Source organism: Lissotriton helveticus, chromosome 11, assembly GCF_964261635.1.
Source record: "Lissotriton helveticus chromosome 11, aLisHel1.1, whole genome shotgun sequence".
In the NCBI taxonomy this organism is placed as follows: domain Eukaryota; kingdom Metazoa; phylum Chordata; class Amphibia; order Caudata; family Salamandridae; genus Lissotriton; species Lissotriton helveticus.
In genome coordinates, this window is record NC_136072.1 from 385,586,192 (window position 1) to 385,610,572 (window position 24,381).

A 24,381-nucleotide genomic window follows, 5' to 3' on the forward strand; every position below is an offset into this window, starting at 1 on the left:
CTTGGTGGATTTACTATACTTGTGTTATCATCCACTATCGGCTATATTATTTGCAGATTTCAACAAATTCCTCTACTTAGTTGGATCAAAAGTTACTAAAAAAGCATCTTAAGAACTGCTGCACTGTGGCAGGCACTTTAAAAAGGTCAACTGGTCTCCATTTCGGTGGAGATTGCTGCATTCAGCTGTTCAACTTGTATTAATGAGGGAAAACCTTTCCCATACAAAAATAACATATGTTAAAATAAGATAAGAACGACATAATATTGCACAGATCGTGCCGCACTACACAACGTATTGTTGCATTTTGTTGGGCATTGATTATTTTTGGTGCACAATGAGATTCTCAAATTGTAGTGGTCTTTACCGTAAGGCATCCTTTGCCCGGAGACTTGAAGATGTGACGATGGCCTTGGAATGCATGTGGTTTACATTATTTGCAGATCTCCACTCCTGCTCTTAGGTCCAGCCCATATCACTCTCGAGACACAAACAATACTTCACTTGAGTGCTTCAGATAAAGCAGCTTAAGTGAATACACTACTTCCTGAGGCCTGCCCGTGGGAGCCAGCGCTTGAACCTACGTCATTCGACAGCAACACAATTCCCTCTTTAATATGCAGCCTCGAATCCAGATGGGCCTTCCAGAGGTTGAAAGAGATATTTACATTACTTATGATCTACAACGCATGGGTTGTAATGGCCTTTCTTTTCCTCTCCCTTTCAATTCTGCCTGGTTCTGATTTATTTTCGTTTTCTCCACCCCATCCCGTGTCCCTTGGCGGGAACCCCACTGATGCACTCGATGTAAGCTGTAGTGTAGAATAATGCGCCGCAAGCTGCCTTAGGAACATTACAACCAACAGCACGATTTTATTACAGCAACCGAGATCCCTCAGTCCCTGACCAGATCTCTCACAGCTCCGTTTATTGTTATGTTTTATTGAAAGAAAAAAGGAATAACTGTATCACATCCCATAATGCTATTTAATTCCACCACGAGCGAGGCGTTCTGCAGACAAAGTGCAGCTTCTGGCGAGCCTCGCAACCAATTCCAAGAAGATCATTTCTATTGGAAATAATGCACCAATTCAAAATTACTCAAGTTGGTTTTTTTCTGTAAGTTTTCTTGCTCGTACGTGTGGGCGTTTGTGTACCTTTGTTTGCCTCTGCATTCGTTTCTGTTTTTATTCCTTTCTAGTTCTTGTGTGTATGGGGCTATGTATAGTTTTTTTATATACATGTATGATAGGTACATATGTTTCTGTTCGTGCATGTTCGCGTGTATTTGTATGTTTATTTCTGTGTGTGTGATCGTGTGTACGCATCTTGAGTAGTTCATGTATTTATTTAGGAGTTTTATCACGCGGCGCACGTCACCTAGGTCACGCAAGCATGGAAGAGATCTTAAACAACCCAAATGTTCATTTATTTGTGTCCATTTCTTCCTCAATGCGGTGTTTACTACAAGCATGGGCACAGGGAAACATACATTCTTTGGTTGTGTGGGAGATACGGACAGGAATGCGGAGAGCCAAACCAGGCTTCTGTCTTAGGGTGGCCAAACTGGCATAGGTGCAAATTCAGGACAGTGAGTGTAAAAATTCAGGACAAAGGGTCGAAATTCAGGACAAAAATTCAGGAGAGAAAGTCAAAATTCAGGACAAAAATTAAGGACAAAAGGTATCTTTTACACACACATCAGAGGAGGTTGCACACTAGTACACAAGTAAGCAAATAGACAACATACATAGGTACACATCAAAATAAGTTAAATTAGGTTGAGACAATCGTGAACTTCCCTTTCTGCCACCGCTTTTGGCTACTTTGGCACCCTTTAGCCCCCTCCCCACAGCTGCATCACAGTGATTATTCTGCTGTGTTTATTTGTTATTCTGTCTTATGCTGACCTGAGAGCCACAGATCAAAGTCAGAAAGGATCAAGAAGCACTTTTATCTGACCCCGTGATAACCCCACTTAAGCAAATACTTAAGCGGGTGCTTCACTACTCCTTTGGCCCATTGTCATTCTTTATGTGATGTTCAGCCACAGTCAGAATGACAATGGGCCTGTCCACAGCCTGAGTGAGGTCGGGGAGGGGCTTCTGCAGCCTCATGTGTTCAAAAGATATGTGCAAACTTGCTCCGATTGTCGCAGGGGAACAGCACAGCTTGCTGCCATCCCCAACATTATGGACAAAAGGCGTCTGTGAAAGAAATCCTTATGGACAATGGACAAGAGGCCCAAATAATGGGCAGTGTGTGAAATTTACGAACAGTTGGTCACCCTAGTCTGTCTTGCCGCTGAGAGCCAAAGCATAAGCTGAGCCATCAGAACTGTAAAGCAGGCATCAAATGTTATTATAAAAACTTTAAGATTAAATATATATATTTTCAGGGTTTTAAGTTGGCCGGGTCCTGCCAGTGCTTAGCACTAGCAGTTCTGAAAAGTAGGTGCTGAGATGGGTCCCTATTGGGCTCTCAATTTTTGCCCTTACTCTCTGGGGGTAAAAAAAAATCTTAACTCTGCAGCAGCAGCACTCTTCACTGCCTTTGATGTAACTTCAAAGAGACTCGTTATAGTTGTTTCACAGTCTCATATAATATATAATATTTTTCATCACTTCTCAGTATCTTAATTGAAAACATACAAATATATGACTGAATTAAACAACGTTTATCAGAAGTACAATTTTTTCAATACAAAACTTCAAGATTAACCTAATTCTCTGACAATGTTGCCACGAGTTACCCAAAATGTGTCTATCACAGAAAATACTATAGGTTTCAGGCACGTTATAGTTAGCAATTGGCATTTAAAAAATCTTAGAAATTCACTGAAAAACCCATAGGTTTCAGGGGTGTTATATTTAGCTGGACATTTCACTCATACAAAACCATTGAAATTCCTCCGTTATAGTTAGTTCTACTAACTATAACTCATGCCCCTGCAATGCACTGTTGATGACGTCACATATTACATCACTCACAACATAGTCAGTGGCATCACTGATGACATCTCAAATGACATCACTGATGACATAATTCAGTGAATGTGTGTTTCTGTAAAGTTTAAATATGTTTAATATATGTAGGGAAAGGTGTATTGAAGAATTAGTGGGTGTATAAGTGTCTGAATGGATGATTTAGTAGGTGTGTGACGGACTCTGTGAGTGATTAAACATATTGTTGAACTTTGCCCTTTTGGCAGGTATACCCCTAAACTTTTTGCTTTTAAATGTAATCTGATGTTAGTTGTTTTTGGCTTCTGCACACTTTAACACTGTGTCCCAGTGTAAAGTGTGTGCGCAATCTGAGTGTGTGTGGTGAGATTGGCCTGCCCTCTCATAGGAATGCATGGGGGATATATGTGTCCATGGTAATTCCTGGTGTGAGAGGAGTGCAGGGGTGAGTTTGGTATGTGCGAACTCGTGAGAATAAATGCTGCGCAGTGGTGTGCGCAGATTTAATGTGACTAGTGGAGAAGTGCCACTGGCATTTCTGTGTGCAGTGAATGTGAATTGCCTCTCTGGCTTGTGAGTGACAGGGGCTGGCTGGTGTGCCTGGCTCCAGGAGCCAGGATGGGTCTGCCTGGTTGTCAATAGGGAGATCTGCAGGTAGATGGGAGGGAGGAGTTGCACCTGGGACCTGAATAGGGCTGTGCCTTCCCTACACAATGCTGGCTCCACATCCTGTGGTGCGTCTGATGTCCCTAGCCTTTCCTGTGAATAGGGAGAAGGGCTGAGCAAAACAAAGTGCTCCAGACCCAGTTGTAACTGATTCTCCCCTTGCCCTACAGTTTGTAGCAAAGGAAATGTGGGTATAAGAAGGGGCTGTGACCCCATGTAAAATGTTCTCTTGATCCTGACTTGAGGGGGGCCTGCTGCTGGGCGCCAGGACGAACCGCCACTAGGTTCTTCCTCCCTACTGGAGGGCCCTGTGAGCTGGCCTGCCTGGGCACAGCCCCTGTCCCCTTCCTGCTTAAAAAGACTTTACTGGACTTTGCATTTAAGCACCTGGGAAGCACTTTATTCCCTTTCCTGGTGATCGCTCTATTTCTATTCCAGAGGAGCAGCGCTCCTGGTTGTTTCAACTGCAACCCAAAGCTGCGATCATCTGCATAAGGGGATCCCCGGCGTGGAGATTCCCCTTCCATCCGACTGATTTTCGGATCGGGAGTCCCCCCTGCATATTTGCCGTGTTTTATATTGCTAGCGGGTGCCCACCCCGCCAGGGACTGTTCATTGAAATGGGAGCCTACCCCGTATTGTGCCGCATCACCACCGCGGCCCGATGCGCTTTACAAAATTCACTCCGGGCCGCTACCAGAGCGACCCGGAATACAGGCGCCGTTGCCTGGTTGGGGGCTGCCCACCCGGAAGTTGCATAGGCCGCCCAATACCAGCGCGGCCCAGGAGAAGGTCCCAGTAGCGAAGAAAAGCCCACCCTCTGGCAAAAGAGACCAGAGGAGATGCAACCGGTGAACCTGCGGAGCTCCCCTGCATGAGGGAGAGCCCCGCGACATATGCCCTAACGAAGCTTGAAGGAATCCCAGACGCATGGATCCCACAGCTGCGGTGCGAGCCCTACGTGTCTGGCATCGAGGGACGCCAGAGAGCTCCGGTGAGTGGGGCTTGGCGGGGGTGCAGTGATGGTGCCAGAAGGACACCTGCCTACTCATCCTTGTGATGTCCGAGAGGCCCCACAGGATAGCGGGCCGCTCCAACGTGGGCAGTGCTTGAGTAAAGGAGCCCATAGAGGGGGCTGCCCTGAGAGCACGGAGAGTTCTCTGACCGACTGAGCCATCCAGCGGCGTCGCAGTTGCGGGCCGGTGTACGTTTCCTCTTTTGGGAGCATATTGTTTCAAACCCCAGTGGGGGTTCAGGAGCACTGCAGTGCCAGCCCCATATTTTCTTGGAGGGCTTTTTAATTTAGAGTCCCAGAAATGGGCGCGCTGGTGCCCATGCTCCCTGCCACAGCTGCCCAGCACTTAGTGGGCAGCTGCAACATTTAGGTTGTGCACCTGTCCCCTTTGCTTTAACTGCCTAGGCAGCGCACCCTGACTATTGTTGAACAGTGGTGCCAGTGCTCCCACGTTGGCATCTGTCCTTAGGGCGCATTGAGAGCCTGTGCCCATCATTTGGATTCTACAGCTGCCTAGCAGTTAGTGGGCAGCTGCCACGTTTAGGCCCAAACTCTTGCGCACTCTTCTTTTCCTGCAGGCGTAGCCAGCCCTGACTTTTGGGACAAAGGGCATTTGAGCCCAATGGAAGGCCAGTTGGCCTAGGGTCAGTACCTAATGTGATTCTTGCGCAAGGTGATTGGTGATTTGTGATTATGATGGTAATTACATGATACCTAATGCGATGTATGCATAATGTATTTATGCACCCTGTTCTATACCTCTAAATGTGTTTTATGGTTAGGAAGTTGTTTTGCCTAGTATGGTTTATACTAGTCAGTACATGTTTACCTGTGTGATCCATGCCTAGGTGATTAGTATTGCCTAGTGTGTCCCTACCTTTTACCAATGGTTACTGGCTGTGTTCTACAATTGTTATTTTGTGCTTCAGTTATTCTAGGTTCTACATCTACTATTTCTACTAAGTACTGATTCTGACGGTGGTCCATGTGGCCCTGTCATGTGTATATAATCCCCTGTAAATACTGCCCAGTGCCAGTTGGAACAGTGTATATGTGTGATTATGATCTAATACAAAGGCTATTTGTATATATAACCTTGTGTGGAGTTCCTTTTTGTGGTGTGCCTAGTGTGTTGCTGCTGTGTGTGTGTGTTGCGCAAACGCTTTACACATTGCCTCTGGGATAAGCCTGACTGCTCGTGCCAAGCTACCAAGGCGGTGAGCAGGGGTTATCTTGGCGTGTAACTCCCTTGCCCTGACTAGAGTGGTGGTCTCTGCCTGGCTTTGGCACAAGCCTTAGCCAACCAGAGATCCCATTTTCTTACACGTATCTTACTGAACGCATGGCTTTGTGACTAAACTGTGTGAATGTCTGTATCCGTCTGTCTGTTGGTGTGAAACCGGCTACATGGGTTTTTGAATAGCTACATGCGTGTCTATATGTGTTATTGATTGGTTGTCTGAATATTTGTTTGGGTGCCTGAGTGTTGATGTTGGTGGGGTGTGTGTGACTCTGTGCATTGATGTGTGAGTGGGTGATTCACTGGGTGCATGGTTTCAAGAGTGCATCTGTGATGGACTGTATGGGTGGGTGAGTGTGTGTATGGGTGTGTTAGTGACCAAATGTACATCTCAGTGGTACATGTGTGAGTAACTACATATGTGAAAGGCAGTATGTATGTGTGTTGGAGTATATAAATGGCTATAAGTGAGAGTGTGTGATTCTGAGAGTGGCTGTATGGATGAGTCTGTGCTTGTATCAGTGATTGTATAAGAGTGTAAGAATGTGCTAGTATTTGTATGAGTTATTGAGCTGGTGTGTGTATAACTGTATAGGTGAGTAAATGGCAGTGTGATTAATTATTTGCATGACTGACTAAATGTGTGTGATTACCTCTACGGATGAGTGGTGGTGTGTGAGTGTTTATATAGGTGTATGAGTGTAAATGATAGTCCTGTACTGAGTGACCATAAGTATGAGTGACTGTACAGGTGAGTGAGTGAATGTGTGTGTAAACCTAAGAATCAATTAGTGTGTATGTCGTTATTGCTGTTGGAGTGTTTTGAGAATGGCAGTCTGTAATTTAGAGTAGTTGTATCAAAGGTTATTTTAGGGTGTGAGAAGATGCATCAATTTATCACACGGATGACGTCATCAGTGATGTCATTTGAGATGTCATCAGTGATGTCACTGACCATGTCACGAGTGATATACTATGTGACATCATCAGCAGTGCATTGCAGGGGCGCGATTTATAATTAGCAGAACTAACTATAACAGAGGAATTTCTATGATTTTGTACGAGTGAAATGTCCAGCTAACTATAACACCCCTGAAACCTATGTTTCTTTTAGTTAATTTCTAAGGTGTTTTAAATGCTAATTTCTATCTATAACATGCCTGAAACATACGGTTTCTTTCAGTGAGTTTCAAAGGTTTTTTAAATGCTAATTTCTAACTATAAGGTGCCTGAAACCTCTGTTTTTTTCAGTGAATTACAAAGGTTTTTCAAATGCTAGCTTATAACTATGCATACAGTGGTAGGACATGTGAAAAAAGAAGAGCAAGTCATCATTTGAATAATTTTTGTAGTCTTGTATTTTAGATGGCCTTTTGTAGAAATTTTCAAATCTAGTATTCATGGTTTACAATATTGAACAAAGTGATTTCTGTTTTGATATCTTTAGTTGCTGGTACCCCAGGGTGGGCTTCTAGTGATTGTGTACATGGTGTATGTAGGAATGTGTGAATGAGTTGAAACACTAGTATGAATGGTGTGTCACTTGTGTGTCTGAGGAAGAGAATGGTATTGTGAATTTGTGAAGACATGGACAAGAACGAGGTTCTTCTTATGTGTGAAGGTTATGTGTGGGGACTTGTGCAATGTTTTTGGTGACAATATATTTTTGTAAAGGTTTTTTGAACTGAAATAATTTGAATTCCATTCAGAAAAATAAATTGATAAACTCAAACTGAAAAAGCGGTTTAGAAGGGTCAGTTTTATTCTGTCTCATCGTGTTTCAAATGTGTTGAACAAGTGGCAGTACTGGCAATTTGTAGTTGTTTTTTTTTCTTACTATTACCAGGGCACATCGAGTCCCAGCGCATCCCATCCCTAATTCTACGATACCACAAACAATCTTGCTGAATTTTGCAGACTTTCGTATTAAGGAGAGAATCCTAACAAAGGCGATCCAGCAGAAGCAGTTTTTTGTAAATGAAACCGCTAAATGTCGCATATTTTCTGATATGACTACTGTTGCGGCGCGTAAAAGAAAATAATTTGTTAAGATTCTTCATTTGTTTAAAGCACATGACTCTCAAGCATCAATTGCTCAACAGTCTAAACTGCGGGTTTTAGTTAAGTGGAGGTTTTTCATGTTTTCTGATTTGGAAGATGCTCAGGCATTACTAAAAGAGATCTGGAGTGGATATTGAGCTCAAGGGAAGAGTATAAAATGCCCTGGCCCTTCATACTTGAAAAAAGGCTCCGCCCGCTTATAGCGTTTATAGTGCTAAGGTGTGTTCGCTATTTAAGTCATTTTGATTGTTTTCTTTCTTTTGCTGGGGCCAGCGGGGTCACCCAGGGTGTAGTCACATGACACCCAGGAGGTTAGGTGTGTGGGTCGAAATGTGGCTAGTGTGGCTAGTGGGGTTCTTTTCACATTTTAATGGTTTTTTTTTTCTTGTGGTTTGGGAAGGGGGGTTTGGGTAGGGTTCAGAGAAGGAAAAAGAGCAGGAGCAGAAGGTACAGATAGTAAGAAATTTAGAGACTCGTTATTGAGTAAACCAGAGGTTTACTCTAGAAATAGAAAATAGCAATAGTAACGAGTAAATGCAAGATCCTGTCAGTCAATGCTAATGGAATTCTTAATAAGTGAAAATATGGAGCTCTTATTAGATGGCTGATATCGTTCGAACCACAAGTTTTGATTTTCCAATAGACACATTTAAAATCTTATTCCCCTAAATTATTTTTACCCAGGGTTTTTTCTGATGTCTTTTTTGCGCCCGCAGGCCTCGCTATGAGAGGAGTTGCCATCTATTTCTCTAAAAAATACCCTGGGAATTTGTACAAGTGCAGAGGGATCCACAAGGCAGGCCGATATGGTTGGTAACACAGTTAAAGGGGAGGATTTTGAACTTCGTAAACTATTAAAGTCCTGTTTCGGACGACACCTCTCGGTTAGTTGAAATCAATGAGCTTCTGAGGGGAGCTCTGGGCAGATTATTATAGGAGGTGACTTTAACTTTATACAGGATTTAAGAAAGAACACTTCAAATAAAAATAAAAAAACAACTTAAACCCAATACTAAAAAAATTGGAGAGGCCATTAAACAAGAATATCAATTAATAGATGCTTGGCGCAATATAAATCCTGATAAAACTTTTTTACTTGCTACTGACACCGTTTTCAAACTGCGTCTTGAATTTATTTTTTTCTTGCATCAAGATCTGTTCAGGTTTGAAAGGCAGATATCGGGTGTAACCTTTTTTCGGACCACGCATATATTGGACTCAAACTCATACTGGGGGGGTGTAGAGAGCGGCCCAGGTGGCAGCAGGACTGCCTCCTCCTCCAGGACCATGATTGGGTGAAAAGCTTTAGAGAGTGGATCTCTGAATATTTTAAGATCAATGATAACACCGCGAAACCGTTTTCCGTATGGGGCAGGTTCAAGGCGGCAGCTCGTGGACAAATATTTGCCTACTCGACTGCCCAGTCAAACGTTCGGAGGCTTAAAATAGCAGAATTACAAGCAGTGGTCGAAAAGGAGTATGCTTACCAGATCCAGCTGCATCCTCATCATCTTGAGCAGACTAGAACAGCGCTCATGGATTTTTTTGTTTTAGAAGAGATCTGCAGTTCCCAATTGTATCAACAAAGGGTCTCTGAAGCCAGCCAGTTGGTTGGTAAACTATTAGCTAACTCTACAAGAAAAAAACAAGAAGCAGCTATAATAGCAAAAGTGTTAGACCCTAAGACTGGATTAGAAATTGCTAATGGTGACGAGATCCCACAGATCTTCCTTGAACATTTCCAGCAACTTTACACTACCGAATATTTGGTGGGGGAGGAGTCGATCCAGGAATATTTCACAAATGTGAATATTACCAGACTCTCAGGTAGCCGGATTAATCAACTAGGATGTGATGTGGAACCCGTTGAGATTTTGGCATCCATTAAAGCAACAGCCGGGGCCAAAGCATGTGGGGAGGATGACTTCCCCATTGACTTTTATAAAACTTTTTCAAAAGAATTAATCTCACCTCTGAAAAAATATTCATTTATATTAAAAAGGGTGGTCTGGTACCCTCGTTTTTTAAAGAGGCGATAATTGTGTCCTTCGTAAAAATAGATAAAAATCCCATGGGTGTTAATTCTTATAGGCCTATTAGTCTCCTAAATTCAGATTACAAGATTTTAATGAAGGAATGGCTGAGCGCTTTTTATTTGCCATACAAGAGACAATCCGTAAAGACCAGACCGGTATTATAGCAGGAAGATTTATGGAAGCCAATACCAAGTTTTTAATACAACCTTGGAATACTTTAACACCAATTCTATTCCGGTCTGTATAATGATGGCCGATGCAGAGAAAGCATTTGACTTGATAAATTGGAAAACTTTGTTCTTCGCCCTCGGTCAATTTGGCTTCCCTCCCCAGATCATTACCATGCTACGTAACATCTATCAGGGGGCTTCGGCTCAAGTAGTAATAAACTTGAAATGTACAGGTATCGTAAAAATAAACCGGGGGACAAGACAAGGCTGTCCGCTTTCGCCATTGCTTTTTACCTTTTTTATACAACCTTTGGTAATTAAAATGCGAAATAATGCTGCTATTCAATCTCCAATCTTAGGTATGGCTAAGTTGAAACTTTTTCCTGACAATATTATTTTATATTTGAAGCCCAGCAAAGATAATTTGAAAGTGGTAGTGAGGGAATTTAGGAATTTTGAGCTAATTGGTGGCTTTAAAATAAACCCTAACAAAACAAAAGTTTTAGCCCTCAACACAGATTTAACATTTTCTCCAACTTGTCTGAGGGCACAAGCTGCAAAGCAAGACCCAATTAGATATCTGGGGATTTATGTGTCTAGTCAATACCAACAGCTATATAAATTGAATTATGGAAGGATGAAAGAAAAAATTAGAAGACTTTTCGAAAAGTGGCTTTTACTCCCTTTAATGTTGGTGGGAAGAGTTTCATTAATTAAAATGTCCATACTTCTGTCACTCATATTTCTTGATATTAATGTCCCAATAAAAATAATTGTGTCTTTTTTTAAAGAAATGGAAACTCTGATTAGAGAGATCGTCTGGGGGAAGAAAGTTTCAAGGGTTAAATTGACCACATTACAATTATCGACTGCACGGGGGGGTTTAGCTCTGCCTCATTCAAGAACCTACTATGAGGCCACATTTCTAAACCTAGTGGCGGGCTTGATGGGATCTAAGTGTATCAGAGATAGCTTCTTTATTGACAAAATGACACAAGAAACAGGATCTCAAACTCGAGTGTTTTTAAAAACCTTCAAACTTCCCAAAAAATAGATATAAGACCTTAAAGGACTACTCTTTTGGACTTAAGTCCTTTTTAAAAAGACGGGCTCCTCGGGTCTACAGTACTTGACGTTGGGAGAATGTACTAGTCTCGGCCTCCAGACCCGTTTAAGCCATATGAATAATTGGGAAAATTGTGGGCTAGGGGAGTCAAGATATTTTTGTACTCAAAATAGGGGGATCTCCTGGCAGGAGGTAGAGGCAAGGGCTGGGAGTCTAAGAAAACCCGCCTTTTTTGAATATCTACAAATTGTTCATTTTTAAAAAAAAATTAATGGCATTCTTGAAACTCCTAACAAACTTGTGGTAGCTCTCTATGGGGCTAAAGTAAATGGTGTAGGAATTGGTATCGCTTGCTACATGATCAGGGTCAACTACCCTTGATAGAGAATCATTTGAAAAGAATAGTCCGTGAGACACAGTGCATGTTTTCCTTTAATGAATGGGAAGCCTTATGCCACCTAGGAAATAAATCCCCGGAATTCCTATCACGATGGCTGGCCTATCTAACTCCGGAAGCACTGGAAAAAAGATATCCAGATGCTGAAAATAGGTGCTTTCGTTGCCAGGCAGATGGAGAGGGGGGGCTGCATCATATTTTTTTCACATGTCTAAGGTTGAGGCCCTTTTGGGAAGCAATCTTTTCAGACTTAGATCAGGCAATCGGGAAGAGAGTTGCGCTTGAGGCTGAAGCTGCCCAGCTCAGACTATGTAGAGACAAAACGATTTTAACAATAGCCGAAGAGGTTTTCTATTTATTTCTTGCACTGTATCCGTTCTTTAATTCTTCAAAATTAGAAATCTAGGGATGTCCCCTCCCCTCAGAAATGGTTTAATAAAATGAAAAGGACACATGATTTTGAAGAAGCCTATGCAAGACGGGTGGGAATCACCAGGAAATTTATCAAAAATTGGAAGTTTTTAAGCAACGCAGAAAACCTAAAGGAGGGATAACATCACTCGCTATGGATATAGAAATATTAGCAGTTCTTTATAAAAAGCACTAACACTTTTCTTGCCATTGCACTTTACTGCACGTTTTGCACATTGTTATCTTGTAACTACTACTGATTTTATATTAATCCCTTGCCTGCGCTGAACGTTCCACGCTAGTGCGGAATGTTCTATTGCGTGGGCGGGGCCGCGACGTTCAACGGACGTGCGCAGCACTACCTAGGTAGTGCACGCGACGTCCGCTGAACGTCGGTAGCAGCGGTGGGGTTAATTATCTGCTATAGACGTACCTTGTAAGAATCTGACATGGAAAGAATAAGCTATTGTATCCGTGTTAAAATGTTTTTTTTATGATTGTTTAGATCATAGTATGTATATCATGTTATTGATGCTCTGCTAAAAAAAATACAAAAAAAAAAGAATTCCTGACAGAGATAAAATAAAAAAAATAGCAAAAGTAGTAAGTTGAGAAATGGGTAACCACTACTAACTTACCAAATCCTCGAGTCGTAAAAAAATGGACTCAAAGTACAGAGTGGACAAACTTAGGTTGGGCGTTTGCGGTCTCGCAACACAAGGCCTGAAAGATGATGCTGACGACTGATGTTCTTCTAAAATACAAATCACTTTTTTTGTGTGGTTGGGTACATGGGGCCAGTGTGGGTTATTGCTTAGAAGATCCTGCAGTTACTTGGTGTTGCTTTCACCAGATCCACCTCACCAAGTGTGTGATCCACTGATGGTGTGAATTTAGTCACATCTCAATAATTCACACATAAGGTTAGGGGTTTGATGAATGGATGGGAAAGGGAATTTGGGGAAAGGTTTACAAACACTACACAAGGACAACACTAATCTGGGCAATGAGCAGCACATCATTTGTCATCAATCTGTTGTAGAAGGATATGAAGGAATAAGTATGACGCAGTATGGTTAAATGTATTGCACACAGTCCTTCTGCCTCTGAGACCCAAGTGATCAGTTGTCTAAACGTTCTGTCTTCTAGGTTGGGAGTGAACCCACCCACCCACCCAATTCTCCAAATATTATTGTTAAAAGAAAAAGGATACTGAATGTAAAATTTGGTGGTGCATCTGCATTCTCCTTAGGAATGATCATCACTCTTGGATGCCTGCCTGGACTGATCCAGTAGGTAAGCAGGAGTGTTGAGCTCAGCTTTGCCTTTCGTTCATGCAGGAAACTAGAAGGCCTATGGTTTGTAAAACAGAAACAGTATTTTTTACAGTCAAGGAGAAGGATAGAAGGAAGGTAAGCTTGCTCAGAGGCAGAGCAAAGAAAAAAAACAAGAGGGGTACTCAGAGTTTCACTATTGCCACAATTGCTACAAACACACACACACAAACACCATTTCATAAATCAACACACCTCTCTCCATTCTACATAGCTGGGTACTAGGCCTCAGACTCATAGGGGCAGATTTACAAGCCCCTTGCGCCTCTTTTACGCCACTGTTGCGTCACTTTCGTGACGCAGCGACGGCGCAAAAGATGTGCCATGGTGCGGGATATTTACAACGTGACGCATCTGGGGGATGCATCACGTTGTAAAGCCCTGCGTCAGAAGGAGGCGTTCTGGCGCAGAGGGGGGCGTTCCAGTGCTGGAACGCCTCCTAAAAGTGGCTGAGTTAAATCTACAAGATTTCACTCAGTCACTTTGGGGCCCATGCTGCGTCAAAACCCCTCGCCTGCTTGAGGCAGGCGTAAGGATTGACGCAGCAATGTGAGAATAGGCCCCCCTAGAGCATTGCTGGAGCTGAGTGGTGCTAGCGACGCAACTCCAGCAATGCGCCACTTTTACGGCACAGATGCGTCACGCATCTGTGCCGTTTTTGCCTCATGGTGCGCCGCATTGTAAATGCGGCGCATCCATGGTGGCGGAGGCATGGCGCACAATAAGTGGCGCATTCCTTCTGATATGCTGGGATGAGCCACTTATTGTAAATCTGCCCCATAGTTTCCCTTTGAGGCTTATAACTTCTTGCTTCTAGCTGATGATGCGTGTTAGCCCTGGCATCATTGGCTGGAGTTTCCTCTGTATTTTTGCCTCTGCCTCATGTATTTTTACTGTGTGTTGGACTTTGTTTTATTGGGTCTAGAAGCTTTGGGCACTTTGCCTCTGCTGTTCAGTGCCAAAGTGCAAGAGCTCCTTCTGTAAATTGTTGTCAGGGATTAGTGGTTTCATAATTGGCTTCTTTGATTTACTACTAAGTCCCTAGTACAGTGCACTCTGTTTGCCATGGGCTTGTAAGTCAAATGCTGCTAGTGGGCCTGCAGCACTGAGTGTGCCACCCTCACAAGCAGCATTGCAAAGGGTTCTCAGACCAGCCATTGCAGTGTCTTTGTGCAGTTTAGTACTGCCATGTTGACCTGGCAAGTGCACCCACTTGCCAGGCCCTAACCTTCCTTTTTCTTACATGTGAGTTAGCCCTAAGGTATGCCCAAGTAACGGCTGTGGGCAGGGTGCAGTGCATGTGAAAGGTAGGACATGGCCTGATGTGTGTGTCATGTCCAGATATTGAAATACTGCCAATTTCGTTTTTCACTAATGAAAAGCCCTCTGTTCCATAGGATAGAGTGGGGAGTTTACTTATAATATCTTATAAGTTTAACTGCCCATTAGATAAAGATGGGATAGTGGAGTTTCGTACACCTAAACTAAGGGTATAAAGATGCATCTCTTAGTAAAGAGGATATTTATAATCTGGGTTTGAAAATGCTGCTTTTAGAAAGTGGGTATTTTCTTGCTTAGCCATCCAGTGTGCCTCTGCTAGATTTGTCTATTGACTTTTTGGCTTGGAGTGACTGGGGCTGCGGATGTGCATTCTGTACAGACAGCCACTTGATGGGGGTGAGGTATGTCCTGCCTTTCCAGGATGAGCCAGGGCTGTGCTGAATAGACCGGGGTTGCATTTAGAGGAGGGGGACCTGGGCTGCAAGAGGAGGGGGAGGAGATTTCCCTTTCACCTGAATGGGTCTGGTCTGCCTTACACAATGCTGTTGCCACCTCCCACCGGGAAGCTGGGCTAGAGAGGACATAACTGGTTTTGCTAAGCACAGAGCCTCTCTGCTGCAAGAGAACAAAGAGAAATGATGTATGAATAGTGGGGCCCAGACCCCAGACTTTTAGATTACTTCTGGAATTCAAGAGGAACCTTTGCCTAGGATAAGAGCTGGAGAAACTGAAGGAGAAGTATTGCCCCTTTGCTGTGTGCTGTTTGGGGTTGGCCTGCAGTAGCTGTTTCTACCAAGGAGAGGATAGAGACTTTGCTGTGTGATGTTTCTCCTGCTTGAGGAAGATCTCCAAGGGCTTGAAGTAGAGCTTACCTCCTGTTTTGAAGTCTCAGGGATACAAATACTTCACCACCAGCTCCCCTGTTCTACCTTGCTAGAAGTTCTGACCTGCCAGGAGTTGCCTGTTACTGAATTGGGCTTTTGGAAGTTGTTCCTTCTGTTGGAAGCACGACGCATCCGCACCTGTTTCCGAGGCATCGCCGAAGAAACTGACGCAGCGTGTCCCCACGGCTGGAGAAATTGCTACACGCCGAATCCTGTGCACCGATCTCTGAAGTCCGAGATCACCGCACCTATTCTGATGCAGGCCCTGCTGTGCGGCTGCAAAAACCAACGCATTGTGGGACCGCGCCTGGAGAGACCAATGCAATGCCATTGCTGCTGTCACATCGAGAACGACGCATCCCCAATCATCACACATTGCACCAGGGAGCCAAATCTACAAGAATGCCGGGCCGCAGTAAGTAACTAACGCATCACCTGCCCGCAGAGTAAGAAACAATGCATCACCTCCACTTCAGTTAAGGAACCGATGCATCATCGCCCCTGCGTGGCAGTAAGACACAGATGCATCACCTCCCCTGAGAAACCGATGCATCACCTCCCCTGAAGTAAGAAACTGATGCATCACTTTCCCTGGATATAAGGAACTGACGCATCATCTTCACTGCTGTTGTTTTTGATTGTGCCTGTGACGCATCCAAGGTACTTTATGTTTAAAGTATCACATCTATAGTTTGCTATGCACAGAACTGTTCCTACCTTTTAAAAGTCATATTTAGATTACTGTATTGTGGACTTTTGTCGTTTTGGTCTTGTTCAGTTTAAACAAAGATTACTTATTTTTCTAAACTGGTGTGGTGGCTATTTGTAGTGTTTTCACTGTATTACTGTATGTGTGCACAAATGCTTTACACCCTGCCTCTGAGATAAACCTGTCTGATTGTGCCAAGCTACCAAGGGTGCATGCAGGGGTTAATATAGAAGTGTATCCCTCTTACCCTGACTAGGAAGTAGGGTCCCTACTTTGACAAAGGTGCAAACCATTGCCAACTAGAGACCCCCATTTCTAACAATGGGGTAGTCCTTCGGCTCCCGCCCTGAGTTCTGCCATGCTCCTCCTGACTCAGAGTAATTTCTTCCCAGACCAGTCAGGTCCTGAGCAAGATAGATGTGTAGTGCTCTGCTGTTGAAGAACAAGTAGAGAAACAGAATTGCAGCATGTTGCATAGTTTTTCATTTGCTAACTAAAGTGACTGTTTTAGTCTCTGGAGAACCAGAAAAAAGGAGAGGACCCTGCAAGTAAATCTGGCTAAGTGTGAAAGGGCGAATCACCTCCAGGGAAAAAATGATTGCTCTTCACTCAGGCCCCAGACATTGCTCATCATATCAAGCAAGTTCCCAAATTACAGTTCAACACCTTCCCTCACCATCTCCATTCACGTGAATCATTAATCATCACTCACAATCACTCGATAATCAGATCACTCATTAGTGATCTATATCCCCTTTGATGTAAGCAACAGATTGGAATTTAGCAGTCTTGTAAATCAAATAATCATCTGGAGCAGCCCTACTAAGTGATGAAAAAACGGAAGGCGCATACAAGTGGACCGTCCAGGTTAATTATTTTTTGCTAAGTAAGTTTGTAAAGGCCAATCACTTCCAGGGAAAAAATTAATGCCCATCACTCAGGCACCAAACATTGCAAATCATCTCAAGCAAGTTCTCAAAACACAGTTCAACAACACTTTCCCTCACTGTCTGCCACCACATGAATCATTAATTATCATCCCTCACAATCCCCCACTCACTATTGCAATAGTTGTAGTTACCTCTCACAATCCAAGAAACGTAGGTTAGGTGGTAGGTATCCAACTTTGACATAAGCAACAGAGTGGAATTTGGTATTGCACTCCTCTTGTAAATCAACGATCTTCTGGGGAATGGCTGCAGTGCTAAGTGATGCAAAAAGAATTAGCATGCGAGGGGGGCAGGCATTGTCTCCAATGTCATGAAGGATTTGTGGAAGCTTCTTAAACACACACTGGTCCAACCAATTGCAAGCCCTCAATATATATAACTAACAAATGGTGGGGCAGCTTAAATCTGATGCGAAAATAATAATGTTGTACTAGCTACATTTTTTTTGTTGCTAAGAGAAAAGTTCAATGTGAAGTATTTAAAAAGGTTTTATGGTGTTACTGGCATAGTCAGTCCAGAAAGTAGAGTTCATCCTCAGACTCAGGTGGTTCACCTAGAAGTTGGTCAGTTAGCACTCTTGATTCTGACCAATCATCTTCTTCCTTTTTCCTTGCTGTTTAGGGAAAAATGTAATTGTATGGTATGAGATGTTAGTTCATTTTGATTATAGTCAATCTCTCAACGTTTTGAGGTAAAAGTCTGGTCTGTCTCACTGTAACAACTGCGCAAGCTGCACTGAACATATGCTCAGCAGACACCTTGGCTACAAGACAAGCCAGATACTTTATTGCCAGGCTGCTGGGCTCTGGCCATTGGCACATCTTCCTATACCAATAAATCAATGGGTTTTGATCCACATAGACCTATTTTGCATTATCCAGCTACTCATGGAACATCCTGTGGATGGTCATTAGTGCTACCACTTTCACAAACTCTTTTGCCATTGCCTCTCAATGAAAAACAATGCAGAGGTTGGGGACGGTCCTTCTCTAGCTGTTGTTGCTGGTGTTCTGGTTGATGGTGTTGTCAGCTGCTGTGAGACAAGACTGCCCTCTCTGGAAGTTAAAGGTGGCATCCCTGAACTGGGAGGTGTGACTCTAAGTTCTAGCCATTCTTCTTCCAGGTCTACGGCTTGCTCAACAATCCACCTTTTGCGTTTTGAAACATCCCCTTCAAAAAAAGGAATGAAAGTGGGCAGAATATTTTTGTTCTGTGGATCAAGTAGTGTGGCACAGATTTACTCTTTGGATGAAATGATTTCATGTTGCAGCTTTGTATTACAAGTCAAGCAAAAAATTAAGCTCTCAAACAAGGCATGCACTTCTGTGTTTTCATTCACACCTGCGGGGGCAAATCTTTCAGACACCTTCTTTACCTGGTCTTGTAGCAGATGCAACAATGGATAGTTTGGCCCATCGTAATATCCTCCTTCCTAGCTTCCTGTGAGAAAACCTCAAAAGGGAGTGACATCTGTTTCAGGCATTTAACTAGGCCCCTTTTGTCTGCATCCATGGTCATAGCTTTCCCAACTGCATTCCCTCCTCTTACAATGTCATAGTCATTGATCTGCTTTATATTGCTCAGACAGATGTGGCAACATGTAATAAGTTGAGTTCCAACATGTTGGCTCCTCATGTATCAGGGCTTCAACTAGTACCCTATTAGTATGCTAAATAATCTGCAACTGCTTCCGGGCTTTAAAGGAATGGCTGAAATGAGTGCATATTCTTCTACAGATGCTCAGTATGATGTTAAGTCTTCTTTTTGGGGAAAATGTTGCACCACCAAGTTGATGCAAATGGGCCACACAGGACCTTGAAATAGCCTTTGTCACACATGGCCTTGAATATGTTATTGCCATTGTCTGAGGCAACAAATCCAATTCTGAGACTTCTGGGTCACAGCCATTCATACACCTTGCTTTTAAATTAATCTAAGATGTTTACAGCTGTATGTGATTTCTCCATGGCGAACATGCCGCCGAACACTCTTAAAACATTTTTCAGGGCCAAGACCTACAGATATCTTTTCCTTTTCAGTGTGTAGTGATGCACATGTAATCAGTTGCTTGACAACTGGTCCACATATCTGTTGTCAGGTGTATAGTGGGAACAACACTTTGCAGCACTAGAACAGCAACTCTGCTGAAATAGGTCTGATACCTTACATTTTTGGCAGATGCCTGCCACAAATTCTAAGAATCCCACTCCTTCCACAAAAGAAAAGGGAGGAGGTCCAGCGCTAACATTTTTGCAATCGTCCCATTGTGGTTGGGTGGTTCCACTCGTAGGTCCCCTCCAGCATAAATATGCCCATAACAGTAGCCTGGATTTTATTCTTTTCTAGGGCCAATGACACAGGCATCTTTCGAGAAGTAGATGGTGGTAGACTCAATGTGCATCATAGCAGGGTAGTCACTGTATGCCATGGTATCTCAATTTCATGCTGAGTCTTCTTGTGTCATTGAAGTCACTGAGGGGGGTGATTCTTCTGGTAGACTTTTGAGGAGAAGGCTGCTTTGCGTGAGGATGTCACACTCTTCTTCCTCATCATCACCTCTCATCGTGATTGGACTTGTAGCTGATGTTACCCAGCTCTCCTCACCACCACAACCACAATCAGCAACATTTTAATGTGCTCCTCCCACCGGATTGTGTGTTTTTATATGGATTGTGTGTCTTCTAGTCTTATTTGCGGGCTGGGGTGGGTTGGGGGTAGTTTTCAGGGCTTGGGCATTGGGGTAGTTTTCAGGGCTGGGGGGATCGGGGGTAGTTTTCAGGGCTGGAGGTAGTTTTCAGGGCTGAAAGGATTCAGGACTAGTTTTCAGGGTTGGGATTCAGGGCTAGTTTTCATGGCTGGAGGTTGGGGTAGTTTACAGGGCTGGTGGTGTCAAGGGTAGTTTTCAAGGCTGTGGGGTCGGAGTTGATTTTAGGGCTAGGGGAGTCAGGGGTAATTTTCAGGGCTGGGGGTTGGGGTAGTGTTTAGGGCTAGGTTGGGTAGTTTTGAGGGGGAGGGTTATTTGGACCTCAGGGGGGGTAGTTTGTAGCTTAGGGTGGGGGAGGGTGGTTGTGACCTTAGCCATGCATACCCCTTTACCATTCAAGCATTTAACATGAGTTGGCTTGGGCAGTTAGGGTAGTTTTCTAGGCTGGGGGTGGGTCAGAGATTATTTTGTGGGCTGGGGGTGGGTCAAGGTTGTTTTGTTGGATGGGGTGGATTAGGTGTATTTTGTGAGCTGGGGGTTGGAGGTAGTTTGCAGGGCCGGGGGGGGGTTGGAGGTAGCTTTCAGGGCTAGCAGGTTTGGGGGAAGTTTTCAGGTCTGGGGATGGAGGTAATTTTCAGGCCTGGGGGTTCAGGACTAGTTTTCAGGGCTGGGGGGTTGGGGCTTGTTTTCTGGGTTGGGGGTCAGTTTGGAGCTAGTTTTCATGGCGAGGGTAGTTTCCAGGGCTAGGGGTTAGGGTAGCTTTAAGGGCTGGGGGAGTCAGGGGTTGTTTTCAGGGTGGGGTCTGTGGGTTAGTTTTAGGGCTGGGTTGAGGTAGTTTTGAGGGGGGAGGGATATTTGGACTGCAGGGTGGGGGAATGTATAGCCCAGGGCATGGGAGGGGGCTCACGCCCTTAGCCATGCAGACCCCTTTACCATTCATGCCTTTACCACAACATTACTTGGTAAAGGCATGACTGGTAAAGGAATTTGTGGTTAAGACGCATTCATTGTTTAGGTTGCGTGGTAGAGGCATACATGGTTTATCCCCTCGTAGTTCTATCATACAACTGGTCAGTGCAGGTATCAGCAGCAGCTTTGCAAATATGGGAGCTGGCAGTGCTACCTGTGCCACATCCCTCAGAGTAGGTTGATTAGCAATGTCGGTCTCCTCTGTGTCACCTTTCACAATGTCCACCCTGTTATCGTCATCCTACTCATCATTCCCTTCTATATGTCAAGGCTTCCAGGAACTTTTTTTCCCTTGCCTCTCCTGTTGTCTCCTGGACTCTGCCGGGATCTGCTTCATGTTTCTATCATCATCATCAGAAGAGGTGCTTGGAGAAGATGTTGGAGAAGTACCCTTTCTTTTCCTTTCTGAAAATCTGGGAGCCAATGCTTCAAAAAGAGAAGGTTCTTGCTCAGAAGGAAATTCAACCTCCTGTTCTGCTCCAACATCAGGAAAATGTACTATTGTTGGCTGCGGCTGCTGTCCACTTTGCTCAGTTTACTGAATTCAATGTCACTGATCGTTGGCATCGTCATGATTGCAGTGGTCGCCTCACTGACAGACATGATCTAGGGCTTAGGTTGGGGTGCTGCTATTGATGCGGGAGTGCTGCTCTCAGCTTGTGCCCCCAAGGCCGTAGCAACAGGCATATGACGTAGAGGTCCAAAAAAAGATTTGGGGTGACATGCCACTGCTGGGAGGCTGCTTCTTCTCACTGACCACTTTCTTGGAAGCATCTTTCTTTGGGGCCATCTTACAGCTTTCAGTTGGCAGTTGCACTAAGCTGCACAAGGTGCACAAGCTCCTTCTCGGAGGAATGGTGTGCAGCTTCACAGGCCTTCTGTTTGGCAGTACTGCTGGTGATGTCTTTTTTCTTGTGCACCTGAAACCAAACAAGCAGGAAAAACCTTTATAGCGAAACGCCATGTGACATTGTTTGCTGTTTGAATTAGTACAAACAAAGGCAATATTAGTGTGGTTGTTTACTTAGGTAATAAATAACAACCACTTTAAAATCAAACCACACCATCATACCATAAAATGTAATACCCCATCAGAATGACACACACATTCAAGAGCTCTTTCCTTTATGTCCACCTGTAGCACTGAGGGAACTGCATGGGTGAATGGAATACTAATCTTTTAATAAAATGGAGGTTAGTTTGCATCTATGGCAGGCAATGTGGTCCAGGGAGAAATGGAATAATCATCATAAACAAATGGATGATTCTGATGTGTCTAAACATGAAGAAAAAGCCAGGGTGTCCAGGAGGAATTGGAATTATACATTTAAAAAATGTAATGCTGGTGCGTGGCTGTGCACCCATGATGGATGGATGTATAATGGATCAGCCGAGGCAAAATGGGGAAAAAACGTACTGAAAGAACTTTAAATTAAAAAGTTTTGAAAATTACAACAAAATAAAAACTAGAAAACAAATTTACAAAAAAAATTGATTAAAATGAAAACTAAAACAGTGAAATAAATTTTTTATAAAATAAAATACAAATTATAAATAGAAAAATAAGTAATTGCAGATGTTTGTTTATATGGGAGGATGAGGAAAAACCTATTGGAGGCACACAATTAAATATAAAAATGCATGTAATATAAGCACTGTTCACCAAAATCATATTATTAATATACATAGTACAATGATCCTCAAGAATAATATTCCATCCATACAAGCCTATGGCAAAGGCACACTGGATTGATGCACAAAAAGGCAGCCAGCCAGTGCCACATGGTCATAACAAAAACAACAAACAAAAAGGCTTGGCCACAACAAAGAACACATGCAGGCCTATGACAAAAGCACACTGGCTGCACCATAAAAAATTCCAGCTAGCCAAATGATCAGAACAACAACAACCACCAAGGAGGCATGGTCAGAACAAAGAACACATGCAGGCCTGTGGCAAAAGCACACTGGATGCCTACACAAAATGGACACCAGCTACATGGTCACAACAACAACAGCCTACAAGAAGGCACGGTCGCAACAAAGAACACAGGAAGGCCTGTGGCAAAAACAGGCTGGCTGCCTACATAAAATTGCTGCCATCCACATTCTCACAACAAAACCCAGCAAGGAGTTATGGCCACAACAAGGAACACATGCAGGCCTATGGCAAAAGCACACAGTCTGCTTACACAAAATGGCCACCAGGCACATGGTAATAACTAAGCCTGGGAGTTAAATTCCGCTCCGCTCGTTTGAATTTTCAGAATTTAGACAATTTAGAGTTCCACGGAGAAAGCGTAATTGCTGAAAATTCAGCGATCCACGGCGTAACGGAATCATTTTCTTGTTTACGCTTTAAAAATGAGTTCTAGTGCATGCGATAGCGACTTACCAGGATCCCTGCATTCGCCAATGAGTTTTGCTATCCGTTTGCGTGTGCCATGAGATTTTGGTAGCTGGCCGCGTGATCCCGCGAGAGTGTGCGATCGCGAACACGTCATTCGCCGCGCCATCGCACACGCGAGAGTTTGCAATGGCGAACACGTAATTCGCCATGCCATCGTGCACCACGGGAGAGATTACGAACGCAAACACATCATTGGGATGCGCCATCGGACATCTGGCGGAATGTTGATGAAGCTCGCGATCCCGAACACGCAAAACTTTCAATCTGGAGAAGAATAATATCTCGAGCAGCATAAAACCTTCTATAAATGATGATTTGGAAGAAAAAAACTCCTCAGATTGACAGAGTCCTTTAAAAAAAAATTGGGGGGAGAGGGAGGAAGTGCAACAGAGTCTCCAACTTCCAGTTCCTGTCCAGCAGGCTCCTCCCAGTGCTTTGTCCCTCTCCTGTTCATTTTTCACTTGGAGTTTGAGCCGGAAGGATTACTCTTTGTGACTGCTGCATCATTTTCATTAGATTTTGAGATTTTACAAGTAAGTTGGTGTTGTTGTTTGTTTGATTGGGGCATTGCAGTTGCTGCAACTACAATTTTGGTACTTTTCATAATTAAAAAAAAAAATTGTTGTGGGTAGCCAGTAGGCCCAGAGCTAGTCATGGGTGGGTGCATGATGAAACAACTGTTTCGGTGTGTTCTGTTGAATTTAAACATCATTTAGGGCATGGTTGACATTGGATTTAATTGCGAAATGTGTATTTTTTTGGTGTATATCAGTTTTTGTGTGTGTGTTAAATAAATGCCTTTGTTGTGTATGGTGTGTTGTGTACCTTGCAGACCTTGTTTAACCCTGTGGATTTTCGGTTTGCATTTTATTGCATTACAGGCAAGCCTTGTGGTTTAGCATGCAGCCTTTGCCTAGCTATTATAGGCCTGTTTTCAGTACATTGTTTCCAGGTCTCCTGCTTGTTACTTGTAATTTGTGAGTGTCCATGTGGCTGGTGGTCATTTCTGGTAGGAGTTATAAGTGTGCTGCTTTTGCTATATAGGCCTGTATGTGTTTCCTTTTTGGCCTAGGGTTCTTGTTGTTGTGGGCCTGGCCATGTGGCTGGTGGCCATT